We start from the raw sequence: 13,133 nt of genomic DNA on the forward strand, positions 1-13,133 counted from the left end.
ATTAACAATAAACAATGAAGCATATAAATATTAACCAGCCAGCACCAAGGACAGAGTCAATATATAGTCAGAGCAGTTGGATTGATTCTGTTATCATGTGTATATTTACGTGGACTCAACTTTAGCATTGATGTACACTTTTCTAACAAAAGACTAACTCATACCCCAGAAGGCCAAGGGACTGATTTGTAACGGAAGATTTAACTGCTGTGACTAATGTTATCATCATATCCACCAGCTGAAATTCTTCCTATTGTCAAGATATCTGGGACTCCAACTCAATAATCAGAATGATTCTCATTCTAAGAATGATCTTGCAGAGCTAAATCAAGCTGAACTCACCTAAGAATTATTTCATCTTTTTGTATTCACCCATATAGATTATCAAGAAATCTTGATTTACCAATTGGTTGTGTATCATACGTCAATTTGGGATTTTTTTGGTTTGAATTTGTAACCTATTTTCCCCTAGTAATGATATTACCATGGTGGTTAAATTCCCAGCTATTCCAATAAAACTTGTTTGAGCTGTAATGTGGATAAAACAATGTACTTTTAGCAAAAACAGATAGAAAATGGTAGCTGTCTTAAAACTAATAATTAAACAAAATAAACACAATGAATGAAAACTTGCTCATAAAATATTCACAAAAATTCTCCTACCTTCAATTTCTCTTGTGGTAAGCTGGTCCCAGTCTGCTTTCAACAGTTTTGCTCCATCCTCACGGCATACTGGGTATACCTACGAAGTGGAATTTATTACACTGCACTGTAATTATCAACTTATTTTGCACTCTTCCTTACTAGGAGAATCTTCTGTAAACTCTGACTTGCTAATGGAGGTTTTCAGACATTAAAAAAAAAGGTTTTGGAGGATTTAATTATGAGCATGATGCAAGCAAAAAGGCCTCTAGAAGGCCAGTTCAAAGATTCACTCTTGGCAAGAACACTTATAGGAAAAGAGGATGGTTGTCTAATATTTGTTGAACTATATAAAATAATGTTTCATAACAACCACCAAGTGAGAGTCAGCTGGGAGGGTAGATGACTGGTTTCTCAGTATTAAACCCGTTAAGCCCTAAAATTGCTTATGCATTTTATCAGGAGGGCTAATTTCTTCCCAGAGGAAGGGTTGGAATAATGTAACAGAATAGGGTTCTGTACCATACCGGGTTTTGGACAATTTGTTTTTTACAGACATAATGGGGTCTTGTATATATAAACAACCCTGATTAAAAAAAAATATGTGGTTTGGTTCAGTCTTGTTAATGAACCCAAATTTAGCTCCCCATTCTTAGAGATCACAGGTATGTATTTATGAGGATATTACAGAGAGAGAATTTGCGTGTGTGTGGATGCTACACCCTTTCTATATATGGAATCAAAATCAGGAAGACTGTGCCCTCAAGCACTGTGATCATTTACCACAAAGCAGGTGTTACGGAGCATGTTGAAACAAAACAGAAAGAATGCAAGTGTTAATAGCATTACATGTCAAGCCAGTAAGGACTAGTTCAAAAATATGAAGACCTGAAAGACCTGCACCATATTAAAACTGTGGGGAAATCAATTTTGCCTTAAGAAAACAATACCACAGCAATGTATCCTGAACCACAGAAGAAGGCAATTAATAGGAAGGTTTATCCAATATGACTGGGTTTTAATTCTATGAATCTGATTTGTTTTGGAAGAAGATCTCTTTTGGAATATTTATTTATTCTTTTAAAAATATATTTAATGACATTTAAATCATTTTAACTCCCTATTTTATATGAGACCTTAATTTGTGCCAACCTACAGTTTGATTAAGTAAGATTTTTCAGGAAGGTAGACCCCAAGGTTGACAAGATATTACTATGCAGGGCCAGGATCACGCTTAATTTGTTTTTACTTAGTAGGCAGTTGGAAAGTTTTTGTTGGGTGAACTTACTGGATAAAGGATAAAATGTGTTCTGCAGGTCTGTTTGATCTATTAGGGGCTAACCAGTGTGTGCTACTGTGCCGAGTCCTTTGATGAATGAGTGAATGAATAAGTGAATGAGTAAATGAATGAATAGAATTATCTGTTGGTCACCATCTGAGAGATGAGGATTCTGAGGTCACAAAGGTGGTTGCATCACTATTACCGTATTTGTCTTATCTTTAGTTACCACTCAATACTTTTTTGCTGATTTAAATCGAGCATTCCTTATTCCTGTTTCAGGTGCCGTAACATTTTACATTTCCTGTTCTCTTTTTAATATATCATTTTAACTAAAATATTTTATTGATACTTTCTATATTACTCCCCCTTTTCTATTTTTTAATGGCTTAACTACAGCTGCTAAGAAGATCAGAGGAATATATTGATGTTAAAGCAAGGTGATGCGATTAAAGTTGTGCTTTATGATTTTTATATTTTTCTACAGCTAGACTACAATACTTTTTATATAAAAATTTGTAAAACTATCTTACACCTGAAGTTTAGCTGCTTTTCAGTTCCTAAGTTTTCTCATACCCGAAGCTAAATACCTCATCTCCAAACCCTAAGCCCACGCTTAGCTTGCAAGAGATATACTAGAATTGTAGAGCTGTAGAAGGGATTCAAACAGAATAAGACGGGACTAGATTTTATGATTCCACAACATTTATTATAGAGCCTGCATTCTTTTAAGGTTCATAACTGGCTAAATCCTAGGAAGAACAAGATAAATAAAATGCCAGTATTGTCTCCATGGAGCTTATATGTAGGCAAGTAGATATATCGTCTAAAATACATGTAGTGAGTGCTAGATGAGGGAAGTTCCTGGAGTTCTATGGAGTCAAGTGGATGGTGTGACACATTTCATCTCCCAAGAGGATCAGAGCATGCTTTCAAAAATAGGCAATTGGATCCTCTTAAACTGAGTCTTGAAGGGTTGAGAGCTGTGAGGTACACAAGGGGGGAGGGTTCAGTCCAGATTAAGGGAAAGGAACCTGTACAAACATGTAGCCAGAGTCACAGATGGCTATGGTCGTAATGTGGTCAGTTTAGACCTCATGGCTCTCGTAATTTCTGGCTTGAGTTGTTACCACTGAATGAAAGTGACTCTCTCAGAGGAAATGTCAACTGTCAAAATGTCTGAGACTCTGTGGCCCAATGGAAGAACTTAATGCTTGTGCCTCTGTTCTCAAGCCATTGGAATCCCCGTCACAAAAGATTGTGAAGTGAGGCAGACAGTAGTTTTAAATGTAGGTTCTAGAGTCAAAATGCCTGGCTTCACATTTACAGCCCACCAACTGGTACATCTTTGAACATGAGCAGATTTCCTGACTTCTCTCTGCTTCAGTTTCCTCATCTATAAAAGGAGGGGAGTAATAGTGACTACCTTATAGGGTGCTTGTGAGCACTGAAAAGTGCAGTTTAAGAAAGATCATCGTGGCTGCACTTCCAAGCCCTGTCCTCCAATAAAGTTTTTGTCAGTAATCCCATCTCTTAGTGGCTGCCAAGCTCAAGAGTTGGAAGCAAGTAGTGTCATTTACTGGACTCTTAAAACCTCACTACAAGGCTGCCGCGTGGGGTAGAAAAGATCTGATAGTTTGCTTTCCCGGTTAGACTTTTTTCTTCTTGGAAAATGACAGATGAACTGATAGGAACATTCTAATTGGCTTGATAGTTGTATTTCTTATTGCAAATTAACAGGTGACTCTTGGTTTATCAAGTCAGACAGCAAAAATGTGGCTCGTATTTTATGGAATCAGTTTGAGGATCAAATAAATTTCCTTTTGTACAGCATCTCTCTCTAAACATGATACATAAACGTATTAATTGTGAGTCTTTCTTCCACTGCCAGCATGATAAAAGGCTCTATTTTATATTTTAAACCAGAATGGGAACATTTCTACTTAAATAGAAAAGCTAAAAGCCAAAGATATTCTTCCAGGAGTTATTTTAATTACTAAGCACCTTTCAGTAGATATTTATGGTTCTTGGACTGTGGAATCAAATTTTGTCTTTCTAATAACTACTTGAGATTATGAATCCCAGTAGAAATAATTTGTTATATTAATTAAGAGACACTGTAGTGACATGTTGAATGGTAATAGGAATCAGACAGTATTATTAAGGATGAGGTGGATATATAAAATAATGCTTTTCATGACTAAAATTTATCTTGATTCACTTGCTAAAAATAACTCTTGATATATTTCATTTCTCTGATACTTTTATTATAATTCTCTATGAATATCATTTAGCCTAGGTAGGATATTTCATTAAGTATAAATTGTACTATGTCAAGGCAGGAAATAATAAAGTTATGTGTAAGCATTAACACATCTGAGAGTAAATGAAATAAAATTAATCTAACCAAGATGCCAAGCATAAAAATAAATTACATGGGTTGAAAAAAAATGTGAATGTCAAATAAAGAAGAGGAATTGCATTCTACAACTAGCAAGGTGGATGAATAGAGTTGAGATCCAGATAAAGAAAGTCTTAAACTCATAACTATTACTGGACTTAACTTCAAAACGAGCAAATTTCAATTTAGACTTTTTCTTACCCTGAGCTGCAGCAGTATGTCTCCACTTCATGATGAATACTGTCAAGAATGACAATGGAAGATGAATTAAACCATCAGGGCGCTCCTCCTAGGATAGGATGCCATGTGAGGGAAAAGAAGACAAATTCAGTCTAAAATTAATGCACATCACCAGCATCCTCAAAACACTGACTCATAATCAGGCTGAAGTAAACTGTGTGCTATATATTTTTTCAATTTTCAATTGTCAGTAAACATGGGGTTTTTCCAACAGAAAACTAATGTCTCTCCAAGCAGGCTAAGGTAGTAATAGTAAATTGTCAAAAGATACATTCAATGAAAGCAAAAAAATTACACTGGGCTATTTTTATTTAATTTTTTTCATTCAATTTTAAATTATAATTTATTTCAAATATTTTGCAAAATTTTCTAAGGGGAAGTTATTTGATTATAGAAAAACATTTAAAATAAGAGAAATCAAAAGCAGAAAAGTAGCCTGTGAAATGTTTACTACTTAGAGAAAAGCACTGTTATTCCACACCCTCTTAAACTTTTATTGTTTTTTAACTTAATTGTGCCTATATTGAATATACATTCAAAATGTATATTGTATTCTGTATTCAATATATATGTATATATGCATATTGTCATCTATATTTTTATTCACTTAGTATAACATAAGCATGCTTGCATGTTATAACACACTCTTGATAAAGATAATTCTTAACAAGTTCACAGTATTCTGACAAGTGTATACAGTCCCAAAAGATATAAAAATTTTTCTCAACTTGATACACATAAACAAATAGCTTTCCAAGGATTGTACTAATTTACACCATGATGACACCATCATATTGTGTGAGAGTGCTTATTTCACTCTTCTTTCTAACATTAGTCTATTTCTGGACTGTTTGCTCCATTTCTTAGGTCTCTTTATCAATTCCTACGCAAGTACCACAGTTTAAATAACAAAGCTTTAGAGTGTGTTTTGATATTGGACAGGCAAATGTCCCCAAAGATTCCTCCTTTTTCATCAGGTCTATAAAAAGTTTATTAGGCCTCACCCCATATTAACATTGCAATTACTTCTAAAAGCAATAAAGATAATCTTGCAATTTTGGTTGTGTCTTATTGCTTCAAGCCCTATCAATGACTTACCTTTTGTCTAGGGCAGTGGTGCTCAACTAGGGTCGATCCTGTCCCCCAGGGGAAATCTGGTAATATCTGGAGGCATTCTGGTTGTTGCAACTGGAGGGGGTGGAGTGCTGCTACTGACATCTAGTGGTTCAAGTCTAGGGATGCTGCTGAACATTCTTTACTGCAGTGCAGAGGATGACCTCCCCAAACGACAGAGAATTTCCCCCAATTTCCAAAATGTCAATAGTGTGGGGTTTCAGAAACCTTTGTAAATGGGATAAATTGAAAATCCCTTTGCTTGGCACAGCAGCCTCTCTTTCATCTAAGTTAACAGTCTTCAAACTGGGGAACATTTATTGATGGTCAGAGTCCAGATCCTCAAGCTGATCTTCTGGATAACGTGCCCAAGTTCAAAATAATACTTCTACATTAGAGGCAGGGGGAGGGGGAGGAGTGGGAAGGGGGAAGAGAGAGGCATATTTTTCTTTTTTTTTTTTTAAAGATTTAATTTTATTTATTTTTGGCTGCGTTGGGTCTTTGTTGTTGCACGCGGGCTTTCTCTAGTTGTGGCGAGCAGGGGCTACTCTTCGTTGCGGTGCGCGGGCTTCTCATTGCGATGGCTTCTCTTGTTGTGGAGCACGGGCTCTAGGTGAGCAGGCTTCAGTAGGTGTGGCACGCGGGCTCAGTAGTCGTGGCTCACAGGCTCTAGAGCGCAGGCTCAGTAGTTGTGGCATACGGGCTTAGTTGCTCCGCGGCATGTGGGATCTTCCCTAACCAGGGCTCGAACCCATGTCCCCTGCATTTGCAGACAGATTCTTATCCGCTGAGCCACCAGGGAAGTCGGAGAGGCATATTTTCCATCCATTCCAAATCATACTATGTTGCAATGCCCCTAGGGTAAAAAGAGAAAACAAACTAGGAAGCCTGCTTTAAAGATTAATCAAGATAATCAAGACAGTGCATAAACCCACATGGCTACAACCATGTGGCTTCAGCCTTTTTTTTTTAATGGAATACAGTTGTATATTTAATAAAAGCTAAACTTATCTCAATGCTTGTTTTAATTTTTTCTAGACATTTCACAGGTTTATGATTCCATTTGAACTCGAAAACTGGTTTAGTTAAAAATACCCCAATCCACTGGGCATATTTTAATTGGATTACATCGACTTTATGGATTAAATTAGGGAGTGCTGATGGCCATGCATTTGTCTTCTTTTATATCCCTTAGTAAAGTATCAGAGCTTTCTCCCCCTTTCTTACTAAGTTACTTGAATCAGATCTTTTCCCCCTTGATATTTTAAAATGATTAGTCTCTAAACATGTAGTTGACCTAATATAGAAGCCCCTCCCTGTGACTCGTGATTACCCATACGCGTTTGCCTTGTGGGCTGGTTAGGTCTCACTCATCTTTGTATTCCCAAGTACCGGGCAGGGTGCCTTGGACATTGCAGGGAGGCCACAAATGTCTACTGAATGAAGAACTAGTTACAGGATTGAGGCATTGAAAGGCAGGGTGTGTGAGTTCTAGTACCAAGTACTCCACATGGTGCCTTCTCCTTCCCCTTCTTTTTTTTTTTTAAAAAAACAAGTATATAGATTATTTCATTATTATTATGGGGACATAGATGTAGAGATTAAAGCAATTCCTGCCATCGTTTATGTTTTCTCTTACAACAGTGATAAACATTGCTTGAGCAGTTACATGCTTGGCATTATGCTAAGTGTTTTGCCCACATTTAATTAATCACATTCAATTTTTCCCAAAGCCTGTGATGGAGGTAGTATTGCTCACTTTTATAAAAAATAGATGTTAGCTCTTAGAGAAGTTTCAGGTTCACAGCAAATGGAGCAGAAGGTACAGAGACGTGCCATATACGCTTTACCCCCCGCCCCCACATACACACAGCCTTCTGCACTATCACTGTCCCCTACTAGAGGAGTACATCTGTTACAATGGATCAACCTACATTGACACATTACTATAAGCTTACACACCTTAACATTTTCATTACTAGCTTCGTGACTTTCAAGAACTGTATAATGCGTCTTGTCTTTCTAGTTATAAAAGGCAAATAATCTTTCGTTTCTGAGGATCCGCTTCTCTTAGTCCCAGGAACAGTAATGCTGCTATAGGCAAGGCTTGGTGTGAGACTTTTCTAGAATTATCCTAGGAAGCTGGTGGAAGGGCACCAGGTGGGACTGGTTGTACTTGAATACTGGGAGGGTGACAGGCAACTGGAAATACCAGGCTCCCAAAATACATTCTTGAAGTCGAATAGAAGAGTTGACTCCCATCAAAAGAGAAGAACAAACCAAAGACTGGCCTTTTCTTCCCCTAAAAGAACAAAATGAAGGAAAAAAAAAAAAGAAAAAATCATTAAATCGCTGAAGCAATGAGGGCTTTATTGAGAAAACATTTGTGATCATGTGACATTCAAAGGTGATATACTGACCAGAAATTGCATTTCTAGAAATTTGTCCTAAGTAATGAAGTAGAGTTGGGTATAAAGACATGCAAATAATACAAACATCTGTAGCATGCTCACAGTGTGCCAGCTATTCTGCTACGCAGTTAATGTACTTACTGAGATTGGTGATATAGTCCTCATTTTACGAGGGAAACTGAGGCTCAGAGCAGCAGCTTGCCCCAAGATGTGAATCTAGGGAGGCAGAGTCTAGATCAACGCAAAATCTGTCTGATGACCTTGCCTATGCCCAGTTTTTTCACAAAGAGCAGTCTTTTGGGCTCCACCTTTGTGTGTGTGTGTGTGTGTGTGTGTGTGTGTGTGTGTGTGTGTGTTTCAAAGTAATTTTGTGCCAAGCAACAATATCAGGGAAATCATGGTTTGAATATCAGTTATATTTCCCCACAACCAGTTTGAACACATTCCATCTACAATCTTCTCGGAGAGGCCAGCTCTTCGTTTTATGTATGGTCACCAGCACTTGCCTGAAAGGCTAACGTGACAACGGCAAGCAGGCAGGACTGTGAGTGTAGAGTCCAACAGGCTTCAAGGTCTGTCATGGATGGAGGGACTAGTGACCAAAGGGAACCTTGACCTGAAATACTTTACTGATGGCATTGGATTCCTGGCTGTGTCCTATTCCTACACTTCTGGCATCCAAGAGCAGTGCGTCTTCTAACTTACTCCTTATCAGTCACTTATGGGAAACATCACTCGTTAGACCAATGAAAAAAATTTTTAATGTCACTAATGCTAATTAACACACTCTCTGGTGTAGATCTCAATAAGACTACCTTAAGTACCAGATAATCTACTCTAAAAATGCTGATCTGTTTTAGGACATTTCAAGTGCTATTTAACTGTCCCTAGGATGTGGATTAGGGATAACCTGCATTAGGCCTTCATGTACAAGCCTACACACAGATGCACACACGCACACACACCCCAAAATGCTTATATTGATGCAACTTAACATAAATTATCATGCAGACCACAGAACAGCCTCAGCAAATAGGAACTACCATGATTTTCATTCCAGTGTTACTTACAATAATAAAAAATTATTTAAATGTTGACTAAGAATGGCTTGCTTCAAAAAAAAAATCCTGACACATTCTTGGATTTCTCAATGGCAGCACTTTAATATTTTGGGCTGTAGAATTCTTTGCTGTGGGAGATTGTCTTGTGCTTTGTAGGATGTTTAGCAGCACCCCAGCTTCTAACTCACTAGATGCCAGTAGTACTTCATTTCTCCCAGTTGTGCCAATCAAAAATGACATTGCAAAATGTCCACTGGGGGCAAAATTGCACTTTTAAAAACGTTTCTTTTTTTTTAATTGAGGTATAATTAACATATAACATTGTATTCATTTCGGATGTACGAAATGATTTGATATCTGTATATATTGCAAAATGATCACCACAGTAAGTCTAGTTACAGTTTTTTTCTTGTGAAGAGAACTTCTGTATATGTATATGTGTGTATATATGTATATACACACACACGTGTGCACACAATGCAATATTATTCAGTCATAAGAAAGAATGAAATTCTGCCATTTTCAACAACATGGATGGACCTAGAGGATATTATGCTACTGATACAAGTCAGACAAAGAAATATAAATAGTCTATGTCATCACTTACATGTGGAATTAAAAAAAATAAAACAGGGGGCTTCCCTGGTGGCGCAGTTGTTGAGAATCTGCCTGCCAATGCAGGGGACACGGGTTCGATCCCTGGTCTGGGAAGATCCCACATGTCGCGGAGCAACTAGGCCTGTGAGCCATGGCCGCTGAGCCTGCGCGTCTGGAGCCTGTGCTCCGCAACAAGAGAGGCCGCGATAATGAGAAGCCCGCGCACCGCGATGAAGAGCGGCCCCTGCTTGCCACAACTAGAGAACGCCCTCGCACAGAAACGAAGACCCAACACAGCAAAAATAAATAAATTAATAAACTCCTACCCCCAACATCTTCTTTAAAAAAAATAAATAAATAAAACAAATGAATGAATGTAACAAAACAGAAACAGACTCACAGATACAGAGAACAAACTAGTACTTATTAGTGGGGAGAGGGGAGAGGAGAGGGACAAGAGAGGGGTAGGGCAGTGGTCCCCAACCGTTTTGGCACCAGGGACCAGTTTCGTGGTAGACAATTTTTCCACAGGCCAGGGTGGGAGGATGGTTCAGGCGGGAATGCGAGCGGTGGGGAGCGGCAGATGACGCTTCACTCACTCACCGCTCACCTCCTGCTGTGCGGCCCAGTCCCTAACAGGCTGCAGACCGCTATTGGTCCATGGCCTAGGGGTTGGGGACCCCTGGGGTAGGGGACTAGGATGCAAACTACTACGCATAAAATAAACAAGCAACCAAGATATATTATACAGCACCGGAAAATATAGACATGATTTTGTAGTAACTTTAAATGAAGTATAATCTATAAAAATGTTGAATCACTATGTTGTACACCTGAAACTAATATACTATTGTACGTCAACTGTACTTCAATTAAAAAAAGATCTACTCTCTTAGGAACTTTCAAATACACAATATTATTACTATATTCACCATGCTGTACCTTGACTTCTTTTTTAATAACATTTTCTTCCTAATTATTTGATCACTGAAACCTGTACTGAAGAATCTTCCCCATTATTCTAGCTTAGATGAATATTTACTGCTTCAGCTTAAAGCCTTGAATCACTGAAATAAAACCTTGATGAAACTCCTTCTAGAAAAATAAGGTAGCCAGATACCTTGAAACATTTTTTGCTCACTTAGAATTAACTAGAAAACTCAAAAATCCTTGTTGAAGATCTTTTGAAAATATATCAGCCAATTTCCCTCTCCTTGGTGAAGTACATTAACAGGCAGAACAGATAAAAACAGCTTTAGTATCTTTGAAGATGGGGAGTCCCCGAGCCTGTGGAAACTCAGGTTTCTGATCGTGCATGATCAAGACACAATATGGACGTTTAGGAAAGTAAGACATTTCTGACCACTGGGAGATACTTTTATCTTGCTACTTGCCGGTTTGAGGCTTATTCAAAGTAGCAAAATCAAAATCCAAACAAGATCCATTATACATAGAATGGATAAACAACAAGGTCCTATTGTATAGCACAGGGAACTATATTGAACATCTTGGAATAAACCATAATGGGAAATAATATGAAAATGAATATATATATGTATAACTGAATCACTCTGCTGTACACCAGAAACTAACACAACATTGTAAATCAACTATACTTCAGTAAAAAATAAATAAATAAAGTGGCCAACACAGTTGGTTTCTGATTATTAATTAAAGCATTTTCTGCATACTGCTTATTTATGTTACTCTCCTGGTTTGGTAGAGAAGAGCCTTCATGACTGGCTTCTGCCTACTCTTCTGGCCTTGACGTTTCTTCACTATTCTTCTAAGTTCCCGACCCTCATTCAGTTTGCATTCGTTTTCCTCCCTCCTTGTATTTTCCTAGAACCCAGTGACCTACCATCAGAGATTTCTCACAGTGCTATTGGTGGAAACTCACCAACTTCATAAGCTGCCTCTTTCTGGAAGTAGATGGGGTTTTAATGATGAATAGGTATCACTACTGAGCAGTAAACATCACCCAAAGCTCACACTGTTTTTCATGTATTTTTCTGATAAAAAATGACCATATGATATTTGACTCTAAGCTTCAAGTTCCAACTTATGGAACATCCAGTTCTACTTTCCAGTCCCCATTCCAACAACACACTCACCAAGAAGGTATTTCTCAATAATAAACATCAAACAAATACAGCTTTCACATGTATACTAGGTCCTTGTCCAATATTCTCTTCATCCAAGTCTTCTTTCTTTGGAGTCAGTCTATAAGAAAACAAAAGTTAGGTATACAATTTTCACCAAAGGTGCTTTAAAATAGACAACCACAGATGGAAGAGCTAGACTCAATACTAGCAATTTCATTATAATACATTTGAGCAACCTTAGAATCAGTGAGGTGTTCTCAGGTTGGTTTCTGCCTCGAAAACAAACCTGTATCAGCTGCACGGAAAGTTATGTGAGGTCTGCTACATGAGAGGCTCAGACCGTCTTTGTCCATCACTTGTTCCCTTCTTTCCTATCCCCCATCCCTTCTTCCTGGCTAGGTGTGAGAAATCTGGAGCCATGCTGGTATGCGTGATGGGAATGGGAAGGTCATTTGGGGATTGAGGAAGGAGAATTAGCCCAGCATACCCAAGTGTATTGAAATGTGTATTCTATAGAAATAAAAAAAAATCAAATCAAAATGCTCCTCAAGTGTGTGTGCTAGTCCTTTGTTGGAAATTATCTTTTAAAAGATGTTAGGTTAAAATTTAACAAAGTGAATAATTGTTCAATCTATATTCAACCAGCATGCATTTACTAATGCATTTTTCTAGTAAAACAGTTTAAGCATTCAAAAACTTAAGGCAAATTACTTTACCATCCTAAGCCTCAGTTTTCCTTTCACTAAAAGGAAAATTTTCGTTTTTTTGTTAAATTACGTTTCACTAAAAGGAACATAATTGCCTGCCTCATAAGGGTTATTGTGAGATTAAATGATAGGTAATGCATGTGAAGAGTCTAGCACAGAGCCTGACACAGCAAAACTTCAATACATGGTAATGATACTGCTGAAAAAGAAGAGAAGCAGCAGCAGGAGGGAGAGTTTGAGCCTGGATGGTGGTAAAAGATCATGGTGGTACCATTAAGAAAAATTGAAAACCCAGAAAGAGGACTTGGTTGATTTAGAATAAGGATGATAAAAGCATATGATAATGATGATCTGGCGTATGAAATGGTAAAAGCAAGTTTTTAAGGTTGCATGTTAGGTGCCTAACACTGCCCTATTAGCCTTGGGAGAGGTTGTAGTGTCTTTTTGTGGACAGCAGGGGGCTCCCAGGTACTGGAAAGCAGCGAGCAAGGCTCCTACTGTTTTCTGTACTTTGCTCAGTTAACTTTCTTATTGCTGGCAAAAGCGAGCTAGCCTCGTTTGATGCCATGGTTTAAAA

General features: G+C 37.9%; 1 protein-coding gene across 1 annotated transcript in view; it reads right to left on the bottom strand.

The window, feature by feature from the left end:
- Positions 1-661: 661 nt before the first annotated feature.
- Positions 662-13,133, bottom strand: part of LOC117308731 (uncharacterized) — a 35,152-nt gene continuing 22,680 nt past the window's right edge. Inside the window, exons 7-11 of the mRNA XM_073794253.1 lie at positions 11,859-11,967; positions 7,638-7,977; positions 5,661-6,531; positions 4,524-4,611; positions 662-742 (exon numbers count right to left, since the gene is read on the bottom strand). The gene's annotated coding sequence lies outside the window, so the exon portion shown is untranslated. The remainder of the gene's footprint in view (positions 743-4,523; positions 4,612-5,660; positions 6,532-7,637; positions 7,978-11,858; positions 11,968-13,133) is intronic.

Source organism: Tursiops truncatus, chromosome 17, assembly GCF_011762595.2.
Source record: "Tursiops truncatus isolate mTurTru1 chromosome 17, mTurTru1.mat.Y, whole genome shotgun sequence".
In the NCBI taxonomy this organism is placed as follows: Eukaryota; Metazoa; Chordata; class Mammalia; order Artiodactyla; family Delphinidae; genus Tursiops; species Tursiops truncatus.